Source organism: Malaclemys terrapin, chromosome 13, assembly GCF_027887155.1.
Source record: "Malaclemys terrapin pileata isolate rMalTer1 chromosome 13, rMalTer1.hap1, whole genome shotgun sequence".
Classification (NCBI taxonomy): Eukaryota; Metazoa; Chordata; order Testudines; family Emydidae; genus Malaclemys; species Malaclemys terrapin.
The window spans coordinates 37,289,761-37,311,337 of NC_071517.1; the positions used below are offsets into that span (position 1 = coordinate 37,289,761).

General features: G+C 42.4%; 3 non-coding genes across 3 annotated transcripts; all 3 read right to left on the minus strand.

Annotated features, from left to right (window-relative positions):
* Positions 1-1,836: 1,836 nt before the first annotated feature.
* TRNAE-UUC (transfer RNA glutamic acid (anticodon UUC)) lies at positions 1,837-1,908 on the minus strand. The gene has a single exon. It is a non-coding gene; the product is annotated as a tRNA-Glu (tRNA).
* A 633-nt stretch (positions 1,909-2,541) lies between these two features.
* TRNAK-CUU (transfer RNA lysine (anticodon CUU)) lies at positions 2,542-2,614 on the minus strand. The gene has a single exon. It is a non-coding gene; the product is annotated as a tRNA-Lys (tRNA).
* A 6,872-nt stretch (positions 2,615-9,486) lies between these two features.
* On the minus strand, positions 9,487-9,559 carry TRNAV-CAC (transfer RNA valine (anticodon CAC)). The gene has a single exon. It is a non-coding gene; the product is annotated as a tRNA-Val (tRNA).
* Positions 9,560-21,577: the final 12,018 nt, after the last annotated feature.

Below are 21,577 nucleotides of genomic sequence, written 5' to 3' on the forward strand. Positions count from 1 at the left end.
TTTAGAAGGAAGGGCGGGGACCCAGAGAGACAAAAGATTCCCGCCTTGTGCCAAAGCTATAAAAGGGGGCAAAACAGGACAAAGGGGCTGCCAGTCATGAGAAAACCCCTGCTTAGCACCTAAGATGTCTGCTGGAACTAACAAGGACTGTACCAGGGGAAAGGTTTGGGCTCAGACTAGGAAGGAGTCTAATCTGTGAAAGAAGCTTATTGGACCATCTCTGAGGGTGAGATATTACCTGTGATCAGTTTCTTAATATATTAGGCTTAGGCTTGCATGCTTTGTTTTATTTTGCTTTTGTGACTTACTTTGTTCTGTCTGTTATTACTCGAAACCACTTAAATCCTACCTTTTTATACTTAATAAAATCACTTTTCTTTATTAATAAACCCAGAGTAAGTGTTAATACCTGGGGGAGCAAACAGCTGTGCATATCTCTCTATCAGTGATATCGAGGGGGGACAATTGACGAATTTACCCTGTATAAGCTTTATACAGGGTACAACGGATTTATTTGGGGTTTGAATCCCATTGGGAGCTGAGTGTCTGGGTGCTGGAGACAGGTGCTGAGCTGTTTTGCGTTAAAGTCTGCAGCTTTGGGGGCGTGGCCCAGACCCTGGGTCTGTGTTGCAGCAGGCTAGGGTGTCTGGCTCAACAAGGCATGGTTCTGGAGTCCCAAGCTGGCAGGGAAAACGGGCTCAGAGGTAATTTCAGCACATCAGGTGACAGTCCCAAGGGGATCTCTGTGACCAAAACCATCACAGTGGTGTAGTCGACCAGGATATGTGCACAGCTGATTGCTTTGAGACACTGGTAATGATTTTAAGTGAGTTTTAAGTGTACTGGCTGGAAAACAGACAAAGCGGTTACTGCTTTGTTATTTTCTGTTTGCTTATTTTGGTTAAGGGAAACTGAGGCAGGAAAATCAGCAAAATGAGTGAGAGTGAGGAACAATGTGTTGAGCCCTTCTAAAAATCTGGCTAAAGATTTTAGTGCCTAACTGGGAGCCTAGTTCTGAAAATCTGGCTCCAGTGGTGAGTGTGAGACCTTCTGAAAATTCTGGCCATTGTGTCTGGAAGGTCCAAGAACCGTCACAACTTTGAGCATTTACTAGAACAGGGTGAAAAAACCTTCCTTCCTTGACCTACAATCCCAATATTTCATCTTGATTCCAGGTTTAGGTTTCAAGAGAATTTGATTTTATGTTTAGATGCAATGCCAAACAAACACCCCTCTCTAGACATTTGAAGAGGGAGAAAGAAATAGACCTGCCACTAAACCACATTGCCTTTCATCAGTAGCCACCTGAGCAACAGGGTAACCACTGGCCTACAGGTGAAAGGCCCATAGCCCATGCTCAGAAGCCTTCAGCAGCTAGATCTCAGGAATGGAAGAGTTTAATCATCTGTCTCCGGGGTGGTTACTTCCAAACACTTGTATATAGCGCTGGGTGAAAGATTTGGGGGTGAATATTATATTTGGTGAAATATTTTGGTGGACCCAAAATGATTGTTTTGTTTTGTTTCACCAAGAAAATGGGGGCGGGGAATTGATCTTGGGTCAAATTGCAATGTTGTTATAATTTGGGTTAGGCTAGGTAGCAAGGAAAAAAATCAATTGTTTGCACAAGTGTATTGGTCTAAAAGTCCATAGAGCCTGGGCTTTAAGGGGCAGAGTGGGAAGCTGTCCATATTTTATTCATAGGTAGAGTGAAGTTTTGGTTTTCACCTGCACTGCAAACAGTTTTCCAGCGTTCTAAAGGAGCATGGGAAGTTACCTTTTTTCTGTTGAATCGCAAGTTAGGAAGGGAAGGAAGCTTTTTGTTGAAAAGTGTCATTCCCTGACCGGGAATTGAACCCGGGCCGTGGCGGTGAAAGCGCCAAATCCTAACCACTAGACCACCAGGGACAGTGCTTTTGATGGGTTGGGCTTGGCTTTCTAGACCTACTTTCTGTCCAACTGATTAACTTCCTTCCTCTTCAAAAGATGTTAACACAAGCTCTGAGCTCCTCATTTCCTTACGGTTCCCTTCATAGTTTTAGCACAGTAAATTGATATAAAAGAGAAACAGAAAACATATTAAAACAATTTCCAGTATTATTATATATTGAGGCCACATCTTTTTTGTTGTTGTTATAATAGTTTTATGGCTATCTTGTTTTACTCTCCATGCGCTTACAGAAATGTACAAGGGATGAATAATATATGGTTGGAATCTTCAGCCTCAAGCAATCTCCATCACAATGAAGAGGGCTGGTGGAGGATTTGAGAAAGGAGCATTTATCTCAACTACTGAGTGCTGGCAACGATGTAGCAAGAAGTAGAGAAGCTACAGATCACTGATGGGGGGCAATCAGCTTCTGTCACCTTATTTTTTCCCTCTCTTCCCTGCGCTAGAAGAGACTCAACTCTCCTAGGACCATGGAATTGTCAATTTGTCTTCTCTTCATCTTCTACTAAAGGTCTGAGGAGAGAAAGTGGATTCCATTCTGGCCTGAGAATATAAGGGAAAGAGCCATAATCTAAGACTGCAAGATCAAACGCGCAACGTGGGGCTTGAATCCACGACCCTGAGATTAAGAGTCTCATGCTCTACCGACTGAGCTAGTCGGGCGATGCCTGAAGGCTTCTCAAAGGCACAGAGGGTACCGAAGGAGCCCTAAGGAAGTTTCTTTGCACGCTGAGATTCGTTTTCTGACATTTGCCTTCTTTCCTGGTGCCTTCGCTCTGCAGCTAGCAAATAGGGCCTGTTACAAAGCTGGTTAGATGCTGGCGTCTAGACCAGAGAAGTGGGGTTCATCTAGCAGCTGCTCAGAGAAACCTGTGTGGGAGGGTGGAATTTAGGATTCTCCCACCAGGAGGAGGTGCTGTTTCTCAGAAAAAGCTTCTCAGCGCCCAAACAGGGGGCAGTCAAGACAGTTCCCCACCCTAGATTTATATTAAAATATTAATCTAGGGTGAACCTGAATGTAGATTGCTGTTTTCGGTCAGCTCCACGAGGCTGTTTCGGAAACTGGTCCAGTCCCCAGTACAGAGGGTACAAGAAGAGAGAGTGAAGGAACCCCTGTGCTCAGTATCACAACCTGAGCCCAACCAAAAACATTGAAACAAGCTCAAATTACGCTTTAGGTTCCTCCATTAGAATCCCAAGAGCAAGACAAAGAAATCTCAGGAGGAACAGTCCTCTGCTTTCATTTACCCCATCGCAACCCTCTTCACTTCTACTTCTGCCTACCTAGAGGCTTTTCCAGTAAAACCACTCAGCTGATTATAATTTTGGCATAGAAACCCAGGGAGGGCTTGTGCTCCCCCTCGATGTGAGCGGATAGCATTCTGACTTTGTCTAAAGGGTTTCTCAGCTTTGGCTTCTCCCAGTTTGGAGTGTCTAAGGGAATTGCTTGTGTGACTTGTGGTTAGCCAGTGGGGCAAAACCAAAGTCCTCTTTGTCTGGCTGGTTTGGTTTGCCTTAGAGGTGGAAAAACCTCAGCCTTGGGTTATAACTGCCCTGTTTTAAGCAATTTGTCCTGAATTGGCACTCTCAGTTGGGTCCCGCCAGAACCAGCATCCTTACAGCATGCCAGATTTCTAGCCAGCTTTTTCCAGTCCTTTGTTCCTATAGAACCCAATGTGGCTGGAACATTAGACTGGAAGAGTTTGCAACAAAAACTATATGCAGCATTCTGGGTGTTTGAGTACATAAGCCATGGCCTCTCCACTTTGTCACCATTGGGGATTTCACGCCAGTAATGAATTGGATGGAAACTTCTATTTTCATTGTCTTTGGGGAACATGAAGTTTTTCACTTGCTGTGGCCCATGCAGTACAAGGAAGTCTCTCAGGCTACTGCTCAAGTGGGTCCACAGTCCTGGATCATCTAGACTTAAGGAACTAAACTCAGCAGCAGCTGTTTCTTGCGCCTCCATCACACTCTTCTCTGAGATACACTTTTCTTCAGGAATGTGCATGGTTACATCCATTTGAGATGGAGATATGGATGCTGCAGAAGCTGCCAGGTCACCTGCACTCTGACTAACTGGAAGATCAGGCATCTCCTCACCACTCACATCCTCACTGGGGCCGGAAGGCTCACCGGGAACATTTGTGTCTATGTATCTCAGGAGAGCGCCTTCCTGCTTAGATAGAAAAGCTTCCTTTGCTTTCTTTCTTTTTCCGAATGCTGCCCCAGAGGGGCGTTTTCTTCTTTCACTCATGACTGCTGTTCTGTGCCAGCTATAGTGGCTCTCAACACTCAATTGAAGGGGACAAATAAGCAGGCTGGTAGCAGGGCCTGAGTGAGGAAAGATATCAGCATCTTAAGGGTCTAGCTGGCTCCTACTACGTCAGTTGACTGCCTGTTCTCCTCAAGTGGGTTCAGGGAAGCAGCAGGAAACAGGAAGCTCCCTGAGAAGCTGGTGTTAATCAGTCCAGGCTCCTGGGGGTGCTAGAGAGGTACATAAGAGGCTCCTCCTCTCTCTCAGTGCAGCTCCTGCTGCTTTCTGTTATTCCCCCTGTCAAAGTTGCTTCCCCACTCTGAACTTTAGGGTACAGATGTGGGGGCCTGCATGAAAAATTCTAAGCTTAACTACCAGCTTAGATCTGGTCTGCTGCCACCACTCTCGATGCTAATTCCCTTCCCTGGGTAGCCTTGAGAGACTCTTCACCAATTCCCTGGTGAATACAGATCCAAACCCCTTGGATCTTAAAACAAGGAAAATCAATCAGGTTCTTAAAAAGAAGGCTTTTAATTACAGAAAAAGGTAAAAATCGTCTCTGTAAAATCAGGATGGAAAATAACTAACTTTACAGGGTAATCAAACTTAAAGAGCCCAGAGGACCCCCCTCTAGCCTTAGGTTCAAACTTACAGCAAACAGAGGTAAACACCCTAGTAAAAGGTACATTTACAAGTTGAGAAAACAAAGGTAAACTAACACGCCTTGCCTGGCTTTTTACTTACAAGTTTGAAATATGAGAGACTTGTTCAGAAAGATGTGGAGAGCCTGGATTGATGTCTGGTCCCTCTTAGTCCCAAGAGCGAACAACCCCCAAAACAAAGAGCACAAACAAAAACCTCCCCCCCGCCAAGATTTGAAAGTATCTTGTCCCCTTATTGGTCCTTTGGGTCAGGTGTCAGCCAGGTTACCTGAGCTTCTTAACCCTTTACAGGGAAAAGGATTTTGGAGTCTCTGGCCAGGAGGGATTTTATAGTACTGTACACAGGAGAGCTGTTACCCTTCCCTTTATAGTTATGACACCCCCTCACCTTTTCTCCTGCCTGCCTGTTATGTCTCTTGTGCCCTCCTTCCTCCAGCACAGCACTCCACCATCTCTGTGCATCTAGAGCAGAGACAATACATATGTACCAGCAGCAGACACAATTTTCTACACTCTGGTTCCTAGTGGTGCCCCCCCACACACACACACAGTCTGGCACCTGAGGTGGCCACCTCAGTTCGCCTCATGGTAAGTCCAGTCACTTTGCATCCAGCATTTATAATGATGTTAAATATATTTTAAAAGTGTTCTTAATTTATAAGGGAGGGGGTCGCACTCAGAGGCTTGCTATGTGAAAGGAGGTCACCAGTACAAAAAATTGAGAACCATTAATACTTGCCCTTTTTTTTTTTTTTTTTGGAGAACAGCAATGTCCGAGTTTTCCATGGACAAATTCCTTCCAGTGCCTCAGGCCCCATCCAGCAATACAAAAAACCGAAATGCAGTGAAATACAAGGAAAGTTTCTCACCATAGGGTTCATTGACCAGGCAGGGGGAAAGGTTTTGCCAGAACACTTGGTTATAATATCCCTCCCTGGCCTTACATGGAAAGCAGTGTGATAACTCTCAGAACACACAACCAGAGTAGGTAGGGCACCAAGCCATAGATTGAGTCTTACATTCTACATGTACTGCCCTTTTCTCCCTCCATCTGTATATTGAACAGTCAAGCCTGCCTCCCCTCAAGCCATGCCAAGTCTCTTCTGGATAACAGGCTTGGAATTTACCCAACTAGGTACCCTTAACACACTGCTTTTGAAGATGTTTGAAGTCCCTCCACTTCTCTCATAGAAATGCTAAGCAGCTGGTGTTGTAATGTTACAAGAGATGTTGAAAGAAGGTCATTTCTTCAGGTAGAAAGGAATGCTTGTGTCAGGCAGGGGATTTGAACGCACAGTCTATATGGAGCCCAGAACACCAAATGAGGGAAAGACACAGCCATGAGTCTGATGTGCTACACCACTCAGCGACCCTGATACTGCTAGTCAAGGAAGTTATCAACCTTATTTTTCTTTAACTTGTTATGAACTTTTCAGGAAGGCAGAGATGGCACATCTCTTTCAACTTCTAGAGACCTTCTAATGCACAGCTAATTTTTATATGTAGTCTCCCTGCTCACTTTTCAAGTGAATAAAAGATGGTTGCTAGCATTCTGAGAAAGTAATGGTGAACCTCAGACTCCTGCACCGTGGGCCAGACAGCCAACCAACCAGCATCCACAACCTCTACCACCTTTTGTTTTCAAAATAGCTCAGCCCTCAGTGTGTTGAGCCTTTCTGAAAACCTGGGAGCTGAGTTCTTCTGAAAATCTGGCTCTAGTAGTGGGTATGAGACCTTCTGAAAATTCTGGCCCATGTGTCTGGAAGCTCTAAGAACCTTTGGAACTTTTAGCGTGTGCTAGAACCTGATGAGAAAACCTTCCTTCTGTAGAACTCAGTACAGATTTTCTCACTGACAATGTTTCATCTTGATCCCAGGTTTAGGTATCAACAAAATGCATTTATTGTATTTTTATATGCAATGTGAAACAAACATCCCTATTTGGGCAGAGGGATAGAAGTAGGTCTGCCACTACACCACATTGCCTTTCATCAGTAGCTACCTGAGCAAGGTAGTAACCAGTGGCCAACAGGTGAAAGGCCCATCGTCTATGCTTAGAACACTTCAGCAGCTAGACCTCAGGAATGGAAGAGGCTAGTGGTCAGTTTCTCCGGCTTGGTTACTTCCAAAGACTGGTATATAGAGTGGGATGAAAGTTTTTTGGATGAATATTTTATTTACTGAAATATTTTGATTGACCCAAAATGATTTTTTGGGTTTGTTTCAACAAGAAAATTGGAAAAAATATTAATCTTGGGTCAACCTGAATGTCTATTATTGTCATTATAATTTTGGTTAGGCTAGCTAGCAAGGAAAAAAATAATTTGCACATCTATTTGTGTGAAAGGGCATGCAGCCTTGACTTTGAGGTGCACAGTGGAAACATGCCCACATTCTGCTACTAGTCAGTGGGAAGCCTTGATTTTTATATGGTCTTCAATGCCCTTCCCAACATCATGTAGAAGAAGGGGGAATCAGGAAAAAAATGTGAATTTGTTTAAATTGCAAGTGAAGAACAAACTAAGAATTGTTGTTGTGAAATTAATTTCCCTGGCTGGAGAGCGAAGAAACCAGGAAAGAAGGGAAATGTCAGAAAAGGAACCTCATCTCACAAAGAAACTGCCTTAGGGTTCCTTCTACACTGTCTGTGCCTTTGACTCATTTTTAAACAGAGCCTGACTAGCTCACTTGGTAAAGAGTAAGCCTAATAATTGCAAGGTTGTGGGTTCAAGCGCCCTGTTTGGCATTTGATTTTGCAGTTTTTTAGATATCACTCTTTTCCTTATATTCTCAGGCCAGAATGAAATCCACTCTCTGTCCTCTCTACCATCTTAGGCAGGAAATGCCTCTTCCTTTCTCAGAGCTTTAGTAGAACATAAAGAAAAAACAAATTGACATTTCCATCTTCCTATGAGAGTGAGAGTTGAGAGAGGATTTCCTGCTCTTCTATTCTACTCCAGCCAAGAGAGGGGAAAAAATAATCCTTCTGGAGCTGATTGTCCCCTTCAGTGCTCTGTAGCTTCTCTATTTCTTTCTACATAGTGTCCAGCACTGCGTAGTTCAGATAACTGCTTCTTTCTCAAATCTCCCCCCTCCCCCACCCCCGCCAGTGCTCTTCATTTTCATGGAGATTGTTTCAGGCTTCAGATTCCAACCACATTTTATTCATCCCTTGTACATTTCTGTAACCCCTCTGTCAGAAACAGATAGCTAAGGGTTAATGCCTCTTTTACCTGTAAAGGGTTAAGAAGTTCACCTAGCCTAGCTGACACCTGACCAGAGGAACCAATGGGAGGGCAAGATGATTCAAAGGCAAGGAGGGAAGTTCCCTTTGTCTGTTGAGTTTCACTTTGGATCCGGGTGGGAAAGCTCCAGAATTCAGCCTCTTATTAAGTAGAGAGTATTAGTGAAGGAAATAAGTAGGTTTATGTTTATTTCTTTGTAACCTGTCTTGTGCAATTAGAGGAATAGTCAAATTGGATATTTGGGGTTTTTTTGTGTGTGTGTGTAACTAAGTTTTTGCCCAGGGGAACATCCTCTGTGTTTGGAATCTATTGTCTGTAAGAGTAGCTGGTATGCTAATCTCTCCCAGAGGGTTTTCTTTTACCTTTCTTTTCTTTAATTAAAAGCCTTTTTTAATAACCTGATTGATTTTTTTCCTTGTTTTTAGATCCAAGGGGTTGGATCTGGATCCACCAGGAGTTGGTGGGAGAAAGGAGGGGGGATGGTTAATTTTTCCTTGTGTTCACCAGGAAATTGGTGAAGTCTCTCAAGGCACCCAGGGAAGGGAATTAGTGCTTGGGAGTGGTGTCAGGCAGACCAGATCTAAGCTGTTAATTGAGCTTAGAGTTTCTCATGCAGGTCCCCCACATCTGTACCCTAAAGTTCAGAGTGGGGAAGAAACCTTGACTCCCTCCTTACTGAATTTGTGATGATTTACAATAACTGGTTGGAGAGGAAAACAAGATGACAATAAACTATGTTTTGTTTCTAAAAAAGACGTGGCCTCGACGTATAATACTGGAAAATGTTTTAATTTGTTTCCTGTTTCTCTTTTATATCAATTTACTGTGCTAAAAATATCAAGGAAATGAAGAGCTCAGAGTTTGTGTTAACCTCATTTGAAGAAGAACAAGAGGTTGAGTTTTTTAAAGGATAAAGGAGATGATGTTATTTCAAAAGGGGAAAGTGGTGGTGTGTGTTAAAAGGCTGGCTTAGAAATTTCCAATTGTTATTTTCTGATTCCTCACACCCCGACCCTGCCTAGACAGGAAAGGATGGGAAATGTGATCATCAGTAAATAGATGTTTGTGACTTGAAAAGGGGACATGAGGTGGTTTGTAGTTAGCTCCAAAGAAATGAAAGAGGGGAAAGCTGCTGGCCGGGAGCTAAATCTGCAGAACCAAGGGTTGGGATTCTTCAGGGCTCATATTTGTTAAGTAGCTGGCAATCTCCCAAATCATGGTCTATTCATTCCTTCAAAATGCAGGGTAATCCCTCCTGTCAGACCTTAAAGTGTCATGAAAGCAAAAAATAATGAGGAAGAAAGCTCGATAAGGGACTTGGAATGAAAGAAAACACAAATAATCTGAAAAAAAAAAGAAGCAGGACATTGTTTCTGCCTGGTTTCGAACCAGGGACCTTTCGCGTGTGAGGTGAACGTGATAACCACTACACTACAGAAACCAATAGCTGCTGGGCTTTGGCCCACTGAATAGAACTTTCTTAGTAGCCACAGCATCAGCTCTGTTTCCCTTTGAAGAATTGGAAAACAAAGTACACCAGTGGCTTCTTTTTTAACTCAAACAATCATCAGAAACAATGCAATAGCTCCTCCAATTTCCCCTTCTCACAAGGAGACAAAACACAGGAAATCTCCAAACCAAGAAAGCTCATTTTCACTTCACTTTCCCATGGACATTCCCTGACAGCTCCCAGGCATAACAATACAACATTCCGAAATGCAGTAAAATAAAGATGAGGGAGGGAAACCTGCAGATATTTAGATCCCTCCAGCTTCGGATGAAACCATTTGTGGGAAAGGGTCTGGCTTACCGAAGAGGACAAGGAGATGAAACATGGACTTGCCGATGCTGTGCAAAATATCATGAGCCCGGAGCCCGGGTGGGGCGAGGGTCAGCACTTTGGCTGCTTCCTGCCTCTGCACAGAGTTGACAAACAGGGCAGCCAAAGCTGAGAGCCCTGATATACTGAGTCAGAATGCTATCCACTCACATCATGTGGGAGCAAATCCCCTTCCTGGGTTTCTATGCCAAAATTCTAATCAGCAGAGTGGTTTTCCTGGACAAGCCACTAGGTAGACAGCAGAAGAAGCGGAGAGGGTTGTGATGGGGTAAATGAAAGCGAAGGAGGATTGTTCCTCTTTGTGTCACTCTTATGTTCCCCCATTGGAATCATAAAGCATAATTTGAGCTTGTTTTAATGCTTTTGCTTGGGCTCAGGTTATGAGCACAGGGGTTCCTTCACTCTCTGTTCTTGTCCCCTCTGAAATGGGGAATGGACCATTTCCTAAATTGGAGAGAAAGTAGCCGGTGGATTTGATTTAAATCTAATTGATTTAAATCATGATTTAAATCACTAGTCAGGAAGACTCGATTTAATCATGGTTTTCTACATCAAAGTGCATTCTTGCTGGTTGTTACAACCTTAATACGTATTCTTCACAATTCAGAGATAGATGTAGGTTTCATTTTTAGAAGGTACACACTATACATTTTAAACAGTGATTTATTTTGAAAACTTTTCAGATTAGTTTTACAGCTATGTCAGAAAATGAATGATTGTTTGGTTATTTCATTTACCAAAGGTAATTAAAGCAGATGTTTATGAAGCTATTGGGAGGTGAACTATCTCCAATTCAACAGGTTAATCATTAATATTTAGAGGATTTTCTTGCCATGCTGTATTAGGAGGAGAACATCACCAGTCAGACATTTAAATTGTTTTATTTAACTAAAAAACAATGTTAAGTATTCTGGATTTTTTTCTTCAACAGCAAACATATAATATTTTAACAAAACCAGCATACGTCCCTCGTTTCTCACATTTATCTCCAGATTTCTTCTCCTTGTCCAGATCTATTCCACCCCAACAATCTTCTATTCATTGAACTTTTAAAAACTTTTCACTTTTAGAGAGAGGTAAGGGATTGACTCGGTGTACACAAATTTGCAGAGGGACAATAGAGTTGAGGTCTGTTATTTCTCACCTCTATATATTATTTATTTTAAAACATTTTTGCTGTTAACAAGCAAGTTACCTCTGGAGACACAAATCCACAGTTTGAGAACTGCAAAACTAAGCATCTATGATGGTATCTTCTAGACTGAGCACTGAGTCCCATTGGGTAGATAGAAAGATTAACCTCAATCAGGGCCGGCTCCAGGGTTTTGGCCGCCCCAAGCAGCCAAACAAAACAAAACAAAACAAGCCGCGATCGCGATCTGCGGCGGCAATTCAGCGGGAGGTCCTTCGCTCCGAGCAGGAGTGAGGGACTGTCCGCCGAATTGCCGCCGAACAGCTGGACGTGCCGCCCCTCTCCGAATTGGCCGCCCCAAGCACCTGCTTGGTAAGCTGGTGCCTGGAGCCGGCCCTGACCTTAATAATCTCTACAGAAGCCTGTGGAACCCCATAAGATTGGGTCCCTAATCCATGAACTATTGGAACTCATTTACAAAACTTTAGGATTCTCTTTGCTGCTGCCTTGGCTCCATCCTCAATCAGGGAAAGAAACTTTTCAACACAATTTTCCATTCATACTTCACTGCGAATTAAAAGAAATGCAGCACTTTCCCCGCAATAGCTTATTACCTGGCCATTTTTTGCCCTATCCCTTATAAACAACACTAAAAAGAGCATTTTTTAAAAAGCAAAGATTTTGAGATGGCAGAGAACTGGCTGACTCCAACTGCCCATCTCAATTCACTTGTGTGCATAACTGAATGAATCTCTGTGGATACACAGCAATACTGCAGCATAAATCTGATTCAATGGATATACTAGAAGCGATATTGTCTAAATAATACCTGGCTTTTTTTCAAAAACAGCAATATTCACAAGAGGTCACAGAATCGTCGGAGATTGATTCTAGCTGACAACGGGGCATTGCCTATTTTTCTGCTACGAATTAAACTTCTTTGTTCCATTTTTTTCTGCTTTGAGTCTGTTTCCTCATTTCTCAGGTAGTGTGGCTAGCAAATGCTCAGGTGGGTGAGATAATATCTTTCACTTGGCCAGATTCTGTTGGTGAGAAAGACAAGCTTTCCTGGGACCTGTATGGCTACAACTACATAGCAAACCCTCCTAAGACATGAAAGGGTTGTTCTTTCACACTAGAATGCATCACTTTTGGTGTTACACCAAGAACCGTTTACTAGCCTGCATACCATTTCTTCTCCACATTTTGAGATTATCTTTTGGGTGTAATGCCATCACTGATTAAAATTCCAAATGGCCAATTAGCAAGCACCAACCTAAAGAACAGCCTATTATTGATCTGCCCCACTCCTAGCCCTGCCCAGCATCTCTGCATTGGTTTAGAAAATATTTTCACATAGATATTTGCATATAGGGAAGGTCTTAATTGTGGCAACTTCAATCTAGACAGAGAGAGCGGTAAGCTAACTTACTCAAACACAGATTTCCCCATCTATGTGAAAGAAAGAATTAGAAAGAAATAAAGAAAGTGAATCCAACATAAATGATTCTGACCTTTCCTTTGAAATGCTAGGTGCAATGAATCAGTGAATATTCCCATAAGTAAGATCGTGTAAGTGACAGAAAGGAGGGCCTAGGAAAGGGCTGTAAAATGTTGTGTTAAATTTTAATTCATGAGCAAAGTTGTGTGGCAATTAAATTAAGACCCTAAAGTTTCATAAAAGGAAAGAATAATGAATAAAAAGTGTGGGCAATACGGGTGTTTTTCAGAAAAGGGCTTGGAATGAAGGAAGACCAAAACTGATCAGTAGAGAGAAAAGGCACTGTTTCTGCCTAGTTTTAAGCCAGGGATATTTTGCGTGTGAAGCAAACATGATAACCACTCCAGTACAGAAACTGATTGTGCCCAGCTTTGGATGTCCCCTTCTAAGGCTTTCTCAGCTGCCAGTGTATATCCACTCACTCACTTTCCCTTTGAAGAACAGAAAAACAAAGAGCTTACTTTCCAAACTCAAACAGTCATCAGAAATGCTGCAATGTCTCATCCAATCCAAACACAATGAGGCCAAAACGCAGGCAAATCTCGGAACCAAGAAAGCTCACATCCGCTCCACTTTTCCATGGACATTTCCCTGCCAGCTCCTAGGGAGCCACCAACAAGAAAAGAAACCAAAATGTAGTAAAATCAAGGGCAAGTTTCTCACCATAGGTTTCACTGACTGGGAAGGGTCGTTTAGAAAAGTTATGCCATTTAATACCAGAAGACTTGGTTATTCTCTCCTTCCCTGAACTGGACAGCAAGGAGATAGGTGTGCGAACAAGCACTCCTAAGCAAAGGAAACAAGACATCCAACATGGGGCTCTAACCCATCACCATGAGATTAAAACCTGGGCTACACTACACAGTTAGGCCAACCAATAGCATCTTAGATTGTCCTAATTACCTCACTGTACACACTAGGGCCATGTCCCACCTATGTAAGTGCCCTACTACACCCACATAGTAACTCCACCTCCTCAAGAGACGTAGGGCTATCTATCCCCCCTAAACTCCCTCTATCTATCTATCTATCCCCCTACACCCCCTCCCTCTATCTATCTAAAGGCAACAGTTTTTTGCTGTTGTTTCAGGTGGAGCAGGTGGTGTGTTGAGTTTTTCTGAAAATCTGGCTCTAGAAAATTCTGGCCAATATGTCTGGAAGTTCCGAGAACCATAAAATTATGAAGGAATTCAAGGTCCTTTATTATATTATTAATTATCACTAATTATTATTTGTATAGAAAGATTAATCTTTCCGTTTTTTAGATCCAGCTCTACGTTGATTCTTGTTGCTATTCGCAATATATCTATATCTATCTATATATAAAGGCAACATTTTTTTGCTGTTGTTTCTTTGTATTTTGACCCTTTCTTTGTATTTGATGCTCAAATGTGGAAAATAATATTTACTTTAGTGTCTGATTAGTTGGGATAAATTTAAATGCTATGTCTCAGATCAGCAATAGTATTTAGGTGCCTAAATGCCATTGAAATACCCAGCACCTTTGGGGATCTGGTCTATGTTCTTGTTAAAACAGGAAGGAAATGAAAACTTTGAAGGGTTTCTGCCCAGTTTTAACCCAGACACTTCTGTGCAATAAGTGAACATCATAACCCCTAGACTACAGAAATGGCTTTGATATTTCTCCTTAGCTACAGCAACTACAGGGATAGGCCTCACTGTCAAACCAAGCTGGAAAGAACAAGGATGCTAGATTTTGTATACAATAATCTTCTGTTTCCAGCCTCTTTTTCACTTCCATATTTATCACACTCCCAACAACTTTCTTTTCTGTAAAAAGAACAGGAGTACTTGTGGCACCTTAAAGACTAACAAATTTATTTGAGCATAAGCTTTCGTGGGCTATAGCCCACTTCTTCGCATGCATCCAAAGAAGTGGTCTGTAGCCCACGAAAGCTTATGCTCTAATAAATTTGTTAGTCTCTAAGGTGCCACAAGTATTCCTGTTCTTTTTGCAGATACGGACTAACACGGCTGCTACTCTGAAACATTTCTTTTCCGTAGCCATCTGTCAGTCACTTTATTCTCAAAAGACAAACTTGTGACGGGTTGAATCACAGAAACCCCCTTGGGAACTCCCAACTGATGTGCCAAGACTACTTCTGCCCCTGCTTTCCCTGCCAGCCTGGGACCCCAGCACCCTGTCTTGCTGAGCCAGACACGCCCATCTGCTCCAACACAGACCCAGGGTCTGAATTTCTTGCCCCAAACAGCTGCAGGCTTAACTGAAAGCAGCTTACAGAAGTGTTCTTGTCTTTAACATTCAGATGCCCAACTCCCAATGGGGTCTAAACCCAAATAAATCCATTTTACCCTGTATAAAGCTTATACGGGGTAAACTCATAAATTGTTGGCCCTCTATAACACTGATAGAGAGATATGCACAGCTGATTGCCCACCCAGGTATTAACACATACTCTGGGTTAATTAGTAAGTAAAAAGTGATTTTATTAAATACAGAAAGTAGGATTTAAGTGGTTTCAAGTAGTAACAGACAGAACAAAGTGAATTACCAAGTAAAATAAAATAAAACACGCAAGTCTATGTCTAATACAGTAAGAAACTGAATACAGATAAGATCTCACCCTCAGAGATGTTTCAATACATTTTCTTTCGCAGACTGGATGCCTTCCTAGTCTGGGCACAGTCCTTTCCCCTGGTACAGCCCTTGTTCCAGTTCAGATGGTAGCTAGGGGATTTCTCATGATGGCTCTCTCCCTGTGTTCTGTTCCACCCATTTATATATCTTTTGCATAAGGCGGAAATCCTTTGTCCCTCTGGGTCCCCCCCAGTGGAAAAGCACTAGGTTAAAGATGGATTCCAGTTCAGGTGACATGATCACAAGTCACTGTAAGACTTCATTACCCATTTGCCAGCACACACATGTATACAGGAAGACTTACAGGTAAAACACAGCCATCTGCAGTCAATTGTCCTGGTTAATGGGAGTCATCAAGATTCCAAACCACCATTAATGGCCCACACTTTGAATAATTACAATAGGCCCTCAGAGTGATATTTCATATTTCTAGTTTCAGATACAAGAGTGGTACAGTTATACAAATAGGATGATTACACTCAGTAGATTATAATCTTTGTAATGATATCTTATAAGAGACCTATTGCATGAAGCATATTCCAGTTACATTATATTTACTCATTAGCATGTTTTTATAAAATCATATAGACTGCAATATCATAACTAATTCATTAAATAAATGTGTGACTAACTTGGTAAACTGCCTCTGCCACTGTACTGGGACAGGTTACGATTTCAGGCCTGAGAGCAAATGATTTACTTTCCAGTTTGTTTTTCCTTTCTAAAAACCAAGATCGTTTTAAAATGCCACTGTGAATCAAACTCCCAATAGCAACAGAGAGTCCTGTGGCACCTTTAAGACTAACAGATGTATTGGAGCATAAGTTTTCATGGGTGAATGCCCACTTCATCAGATGCATGTAATGGAAATTTCCAGAGGCAGGTATAAATATGCAGGCAAGAATCAGTATGGAGATAATGAGGTTAGTTTAATCAGGGAAGGTGAGGTCCTCTGCTAGCAGTTGAGGTGTGAACACCAAGGGAGGAGAAACTGCTTCTGTAGTTGGATAGCCATTCGCAGTCTTTGTTTAATCCTGATCTGATAGTGTCAAATTTGCAAATGAACTGAAGCTCAGTAGTTTCTCTTTGGAGTCTGGTCCTGAAGGTTTTTTTGCTGTAAGATGGCTACCCTTACATCTGCTATTGTGTGGCCAGGGAGGTTGAAGTGTTCTCCTACAGATTTTTGTATATTGCCATTCCTGATATCTGACTTGTGTCCATTTATCCGCTTACGTAGTGACTGTCCAGTTTGGCCAATGTACATAGTAGAGGGGCATTGCTGGCCCATGATGGCATATATAACGTTGGTGGACGTGCAGGTGAATGAACCAGTGATATTGTAGCTTATCTGGTTAGGTCCTGTGATGGTGTTGCTGGTGTAGATAGATATGTGGGCAGAGTTGGCATCAAGGTTTGTTGCATGGATTGGTTCCTGAGTTAGAGTTGTTATGGTGCGGTGCGTGGTTGCTGGTGAGAATATGCTTAAGGTTGGCAGGTTGTCTGTGGGCGAGGACTGGCCTGCCTCCCAGGGTCTGTGAAAGTGAGGGATCATTGTCCAGGATGGGTTGTAGATCACTGATGAGGCATTGGAGAGGTTTAAGCTGAGGACTGTAGGTGATGGCCAGTGGAGTTCTGTTGGTTTCTTTTTGGGGCTTGTCTTGTAGCAGGAGGCTTCTGGGTACATGTCTGGCTCTGTTGATTTGTTTCCTTATTTCCTTGTGTGGGTATCGTAGTTTTGAGAATGCTTGGTGAAGATCTTGTAGGTGTTGGTCTCTGTCTGAGGGGTTGGAGCAGATGCGGTTGTACCTCAGCGCTTGGCGATGGATCGTGTGGTGTGTCCAGGGTGGAAGCTGGAGGCATGAAGGTAGGCATAGCAGTCGGTGGGTTTTCGCTATAGGGTGGTGTTAATGTGGCCATCGCTTATTTGTACTGTGGTGTCTAGGAAGTGGACTTCCTGTGTAGATTGGTCCAGGCTGAGGTTAATGGTGGGGTGGAAGCTGTTGAAATCATGGTGGGATTCTTCCAGGGTCTCGTTCCCATGGGTCCAGATGATGAAGATGTCATCAATGTAGCGTAGGTAGAGAAGGGGCGAGAGTGGGCGAGAGCTGAGGAACGTTGTTCCAGGTCAGCCATAAAAATGTTGGCATATTTTGGGGCTATGCAGGTGCCCATGGCGGTGCCACGGGACTGGAGGTATATATTGTTACCAAATTTGAAATAATTGTATGTGAGGATAAAGTCACAGAGCTCAGCAATAAGTTGTGCTGTGTCATCATCAGGGATACTGTTCCTGACAGCTTGTATTCCATCTGTGTGGGGGATGTTTGTGTAGAGAGCCTCCACATCTATGGTGGCTAGGATGGTGTTTTCTGGGAGGTCACCAATGCATTGTAGTTTTCTCAGGAAATCAGTGGTGTCACGGAGATAGCTGGGAGTGCTGGTGGCATAGGGTCTGAGCAGAGAGTCCACATATCTGGATAGTCCTTCAGTGAGAGTGCCAATTCCAGAGATGATGGGGCGTCTAGGATTTCCAGGTTTGTGGATCTTGGGTAGTAGATAGAGCCCCAACCGGGGTTATTCTAACGCCCAATAGTCACTCAACTGCTCCCCTTTTCCCCCACAAAACTGTCTCCCCTCAAGCAATGGCAAGTCTCTGCTGGAGAAAGGGTTTGGAATTTACCCTGAACACCCAGCTTCTGAAGCTATTTAAATTCCCTCCAATTTCTCTTGCAACTACTCTACTAGAACTGCTAAGCAATAGGTGTTGTAATGTTATAAGAGTGATTAGAATGAGCCCATTCCTTCAACTAAAAGAAAAGGGTTGTGTCAGCAGTGGGATTTGAACTTATGTTCCTATCCAGAGACCAGAACACCCAAGTGAGGAGAAAATAAAGCTCTGTGTCTGGTGCCGTAGACCACTCAAAAGCACCACAAAAAAGTACCTTTTCTACTCCTTGTTTTCTTTAGGGTTATGAACTGTTCCAGGAGGCCAAGATGCCTGTCATAAACAGATAGTTAAGGGTTAATGCCTCTTTTACCTGTAAAGGGTTAAGAAGTTCACCTAGCCTAGCTGACACCTGACCAGAGGAACCAATGGGAGGACAAGATGGTTCAAAAGGAAGGAGGGAAGTTCCCTTTGTCTGGGTTAGTTTCACTTTTGACCGGAGGGAAAAGCTCCAGAATTCAGCCTCTTATCAAGTAGTGAGTATTAGTGAAGGAAATAGGTTTATGTTTATTTCTTTGTAACCTCAAATTGGGTATTTGGGTATTTTTTGTGTAACTAAGTTTTCGCCTAGGGGAACATCCTCTGTGTTTGGAATCTGTTGTCTGTGAGAGTAGCTGGTATGCTAATCTCTCCCAGAAGGTTTTCTTTTACCTTTCTTTTCTTTAATTAAAAGCCTTTTTTTTTAATATATACCTGATTGATTTTTGCCTTGTTTTTAGATCCAAGGGGTTGGATCTGGATCCACCAGGAGTTGGTGGGAGAGAGGAGGGGGGATGGTTAATTTCTCCTTGTTTTAAGATCCAAGGGGGTTTGGATCAGTGTTCACCAGGGAATTGGTGAAGAGTCTCTCAAGGCTACCCAGGGAAGGGAATTAGTGCTTGGGAGTGGTGTCAGCCAGACCAGATCTAAGCTGTTAATTGAGCTTAGAGCTTCTCATGCAGGTCCCCCACATCTGTACCCTAAAGTTCAGAGTGGGGAAGGAACCTTGACAATGCCATATTTCTTTCAAATTCTAGGGCCCTTCTATAGCATAGTTCATTTTTATACACAATCGCCCTGAGGAAAATTTGCAGATTTCCTGGAGTCCCTTTAGTGAGGTGTTGTAGTCTCACTGCTGACTTATGTAAATAAAAGATGTACACCAGACATTCAGCTTTATGAGAAAGTAATGGTGAACCTCAAACTCCTCCACTGTGAACCATGTAGTGAAGCACCCACAATCTGGACCAGCTTTTTTTCAAAATAGCTCAGCTCACAGTGTGTTGAGACCTTCTGAAAATCTGGCTCTAGAGATGGGTGCCAATGCCAGATCTTCTGAAAATTCTGGCCAATATGTCTGGAAGCTCCAAGAACCATCAGAACTTTGAGCATTTGCTAGAACCTGATGAGAAAACCTTCCTTCTATTGAACTAAGTAGAAATTTTCTCCTTTAGTTACAATCACAATGTTGCATCGTGATCACATGTTTATGTTTCAACTTAATGTATTTTTGTTTTATATGCAATGTGAAACAAACACACCTAGATGGGCATTTGGACAGAGGGCTAGAAATAGATCTGCCACTAACCCACAATTCCAAAGACTTGTATATAGACCTGGGTGAAAGGGTTTTTGGATGAATATTTTATTTACTGAAATATTTTGGTTTGACCAAAAATGATTTTTTTTTATTTTGTTTCAACAAGAAAACTAAAAAAAAAATAATCTTGGGTCAACCTGAATTCTTCTTATTATTATTATTATTTATTATTATTGGTTTGGCAAGGTAGCAAGCAAAACAACAAATGATTTGCACAGCTCTATTTGTATAAACCATCCACAGAGGGAACATGCCTAATATCTGCTCTGAGGCTCTAGAAAAGTTTGATTTGTTCAATATAAGTTGATGGAAAGCTTGTTTCCCTGATCAGGAATTGAACCCTATGCTGGGACAGTAAGAGCACCAAATCCTAACCACTAGACTATTTGGGAGGTGGTGTACTCTGAGTTTTATCACTGATACTATTAGGGTTTTTCAGGCAACTTTCTCTAAAAATTCATCTTGGGTCAACCTGAAGTATTATTTTTATTATAGTTTTGATTTGCCTAGGTAGCAAGCAACAAATTAAATTACTTGCACAGGTCTATTTGTATAAAAGGGTATTGAGCCTGGGATTTAAGGTGCACAGTGGGAACATGCCCACATTTTGCTATTAGTCACTGGAGAGAGCTTTGATTTTCACACAGTCTCCAAACACCTTCTCAGCATCCCAAAATCTCTGAAGGAGCCACCTACCTGCTCAAGGTACGTCTGGTGTTCTAAAAGGGAGACAGAGAAGGAAAAAGCTCAGTCCACAGTGACACTCATGAGAACGAATAGCCAATGAGCTTTGTATGTAACTACTTAGTCAATTGTGAACCTTCCTATCCTTATCCCTATGAAATGATGATGATGTACACCTGACTTTATATCCCAGTGTGCCATGGACTTCTACAGGTTGCATTAGCCAATCCAACCATTTGGCACTTGGAGATGGGTACCTCTGTATTGTGCCAGATTCTTGTGCAGCTATAAAAGGCTGGTAGATGCAGATACTTTTGCTTCTTCTTAACCAGCACTAATTCCTACCCCTTCCCAACATACACACAGGCAACCATGACATTACTCCTTTTCTCCCCACATGTTGGGCTGTGAAGTTTGATCTTGTGAGGAACTGGTTTTAATAATACACATAGACACAGAATACGTCTGATTCCATTCTTTAGGGGCAACATTTACACACACACACATAGTCTGATTCCATCCTGAAAGTTCAGTGTACACAAACACACACACACACACACACACACACAGAATCTGATTCCAACCTGAAAGTATGGTGTACACACACACATGCGCGCACATGCGTGCACACACACACACCATACACACACATACAGTCTGATTCCATCCTGAAAGTTCAGTGTACACACACACACACACACACACACACACACATACCAATGCATATTTAGCCTATACTCATGATTCAGATTTTTTTCCCTTTTCTGTGCAGAAACTTGAGCTCTCACCTGCAGGAATTCACTCCCGGGCTGCTGGCACTTCACCTGCAGCTCATTCATTAGGCCAGGGGCCGGCAACCTTTCTTAAGTGGTGTGCCGAGTCTTCATTTATTCACTCGAATTTATGGTTTCACGTGCCAGTAATACATTTTAACGTTTTTAGAAGGTCTCTTTCTACAAGTCTATAATATATAAGTAAACTATTGTTGTATGTAAAGTAAATAAGGTTTTTAAAATGTTTAAGAAGCTTCATTTAAAATTAAATTAAAATGCAGAGCCACCGGACTGGTGGCCAGGACCCGGGCAGTGTGAGTGCCACTGACAATTAGCTTGCATGCCGAGGGCTCTCTGTATGTGTGTATATATATCTCCTCAATATATGTTCCATTCTATATGTATCCGAAGAAGTGGGCTGTAGTCCACGAAAGCTTATGCTCTAATAAATTTGTTAGTCTCTAAGGTGCCACAAGTACTCCTGTTCTTCTTTTTACACACATGTAAGTTAATGACAATGAGCCCCTGCAAGATACTCCCAAGTTTTCTCCTTTCAATTCACTTTAAAATCTAGAAGCTCTTTTCTCTCTTGAAAATTTTCAGTT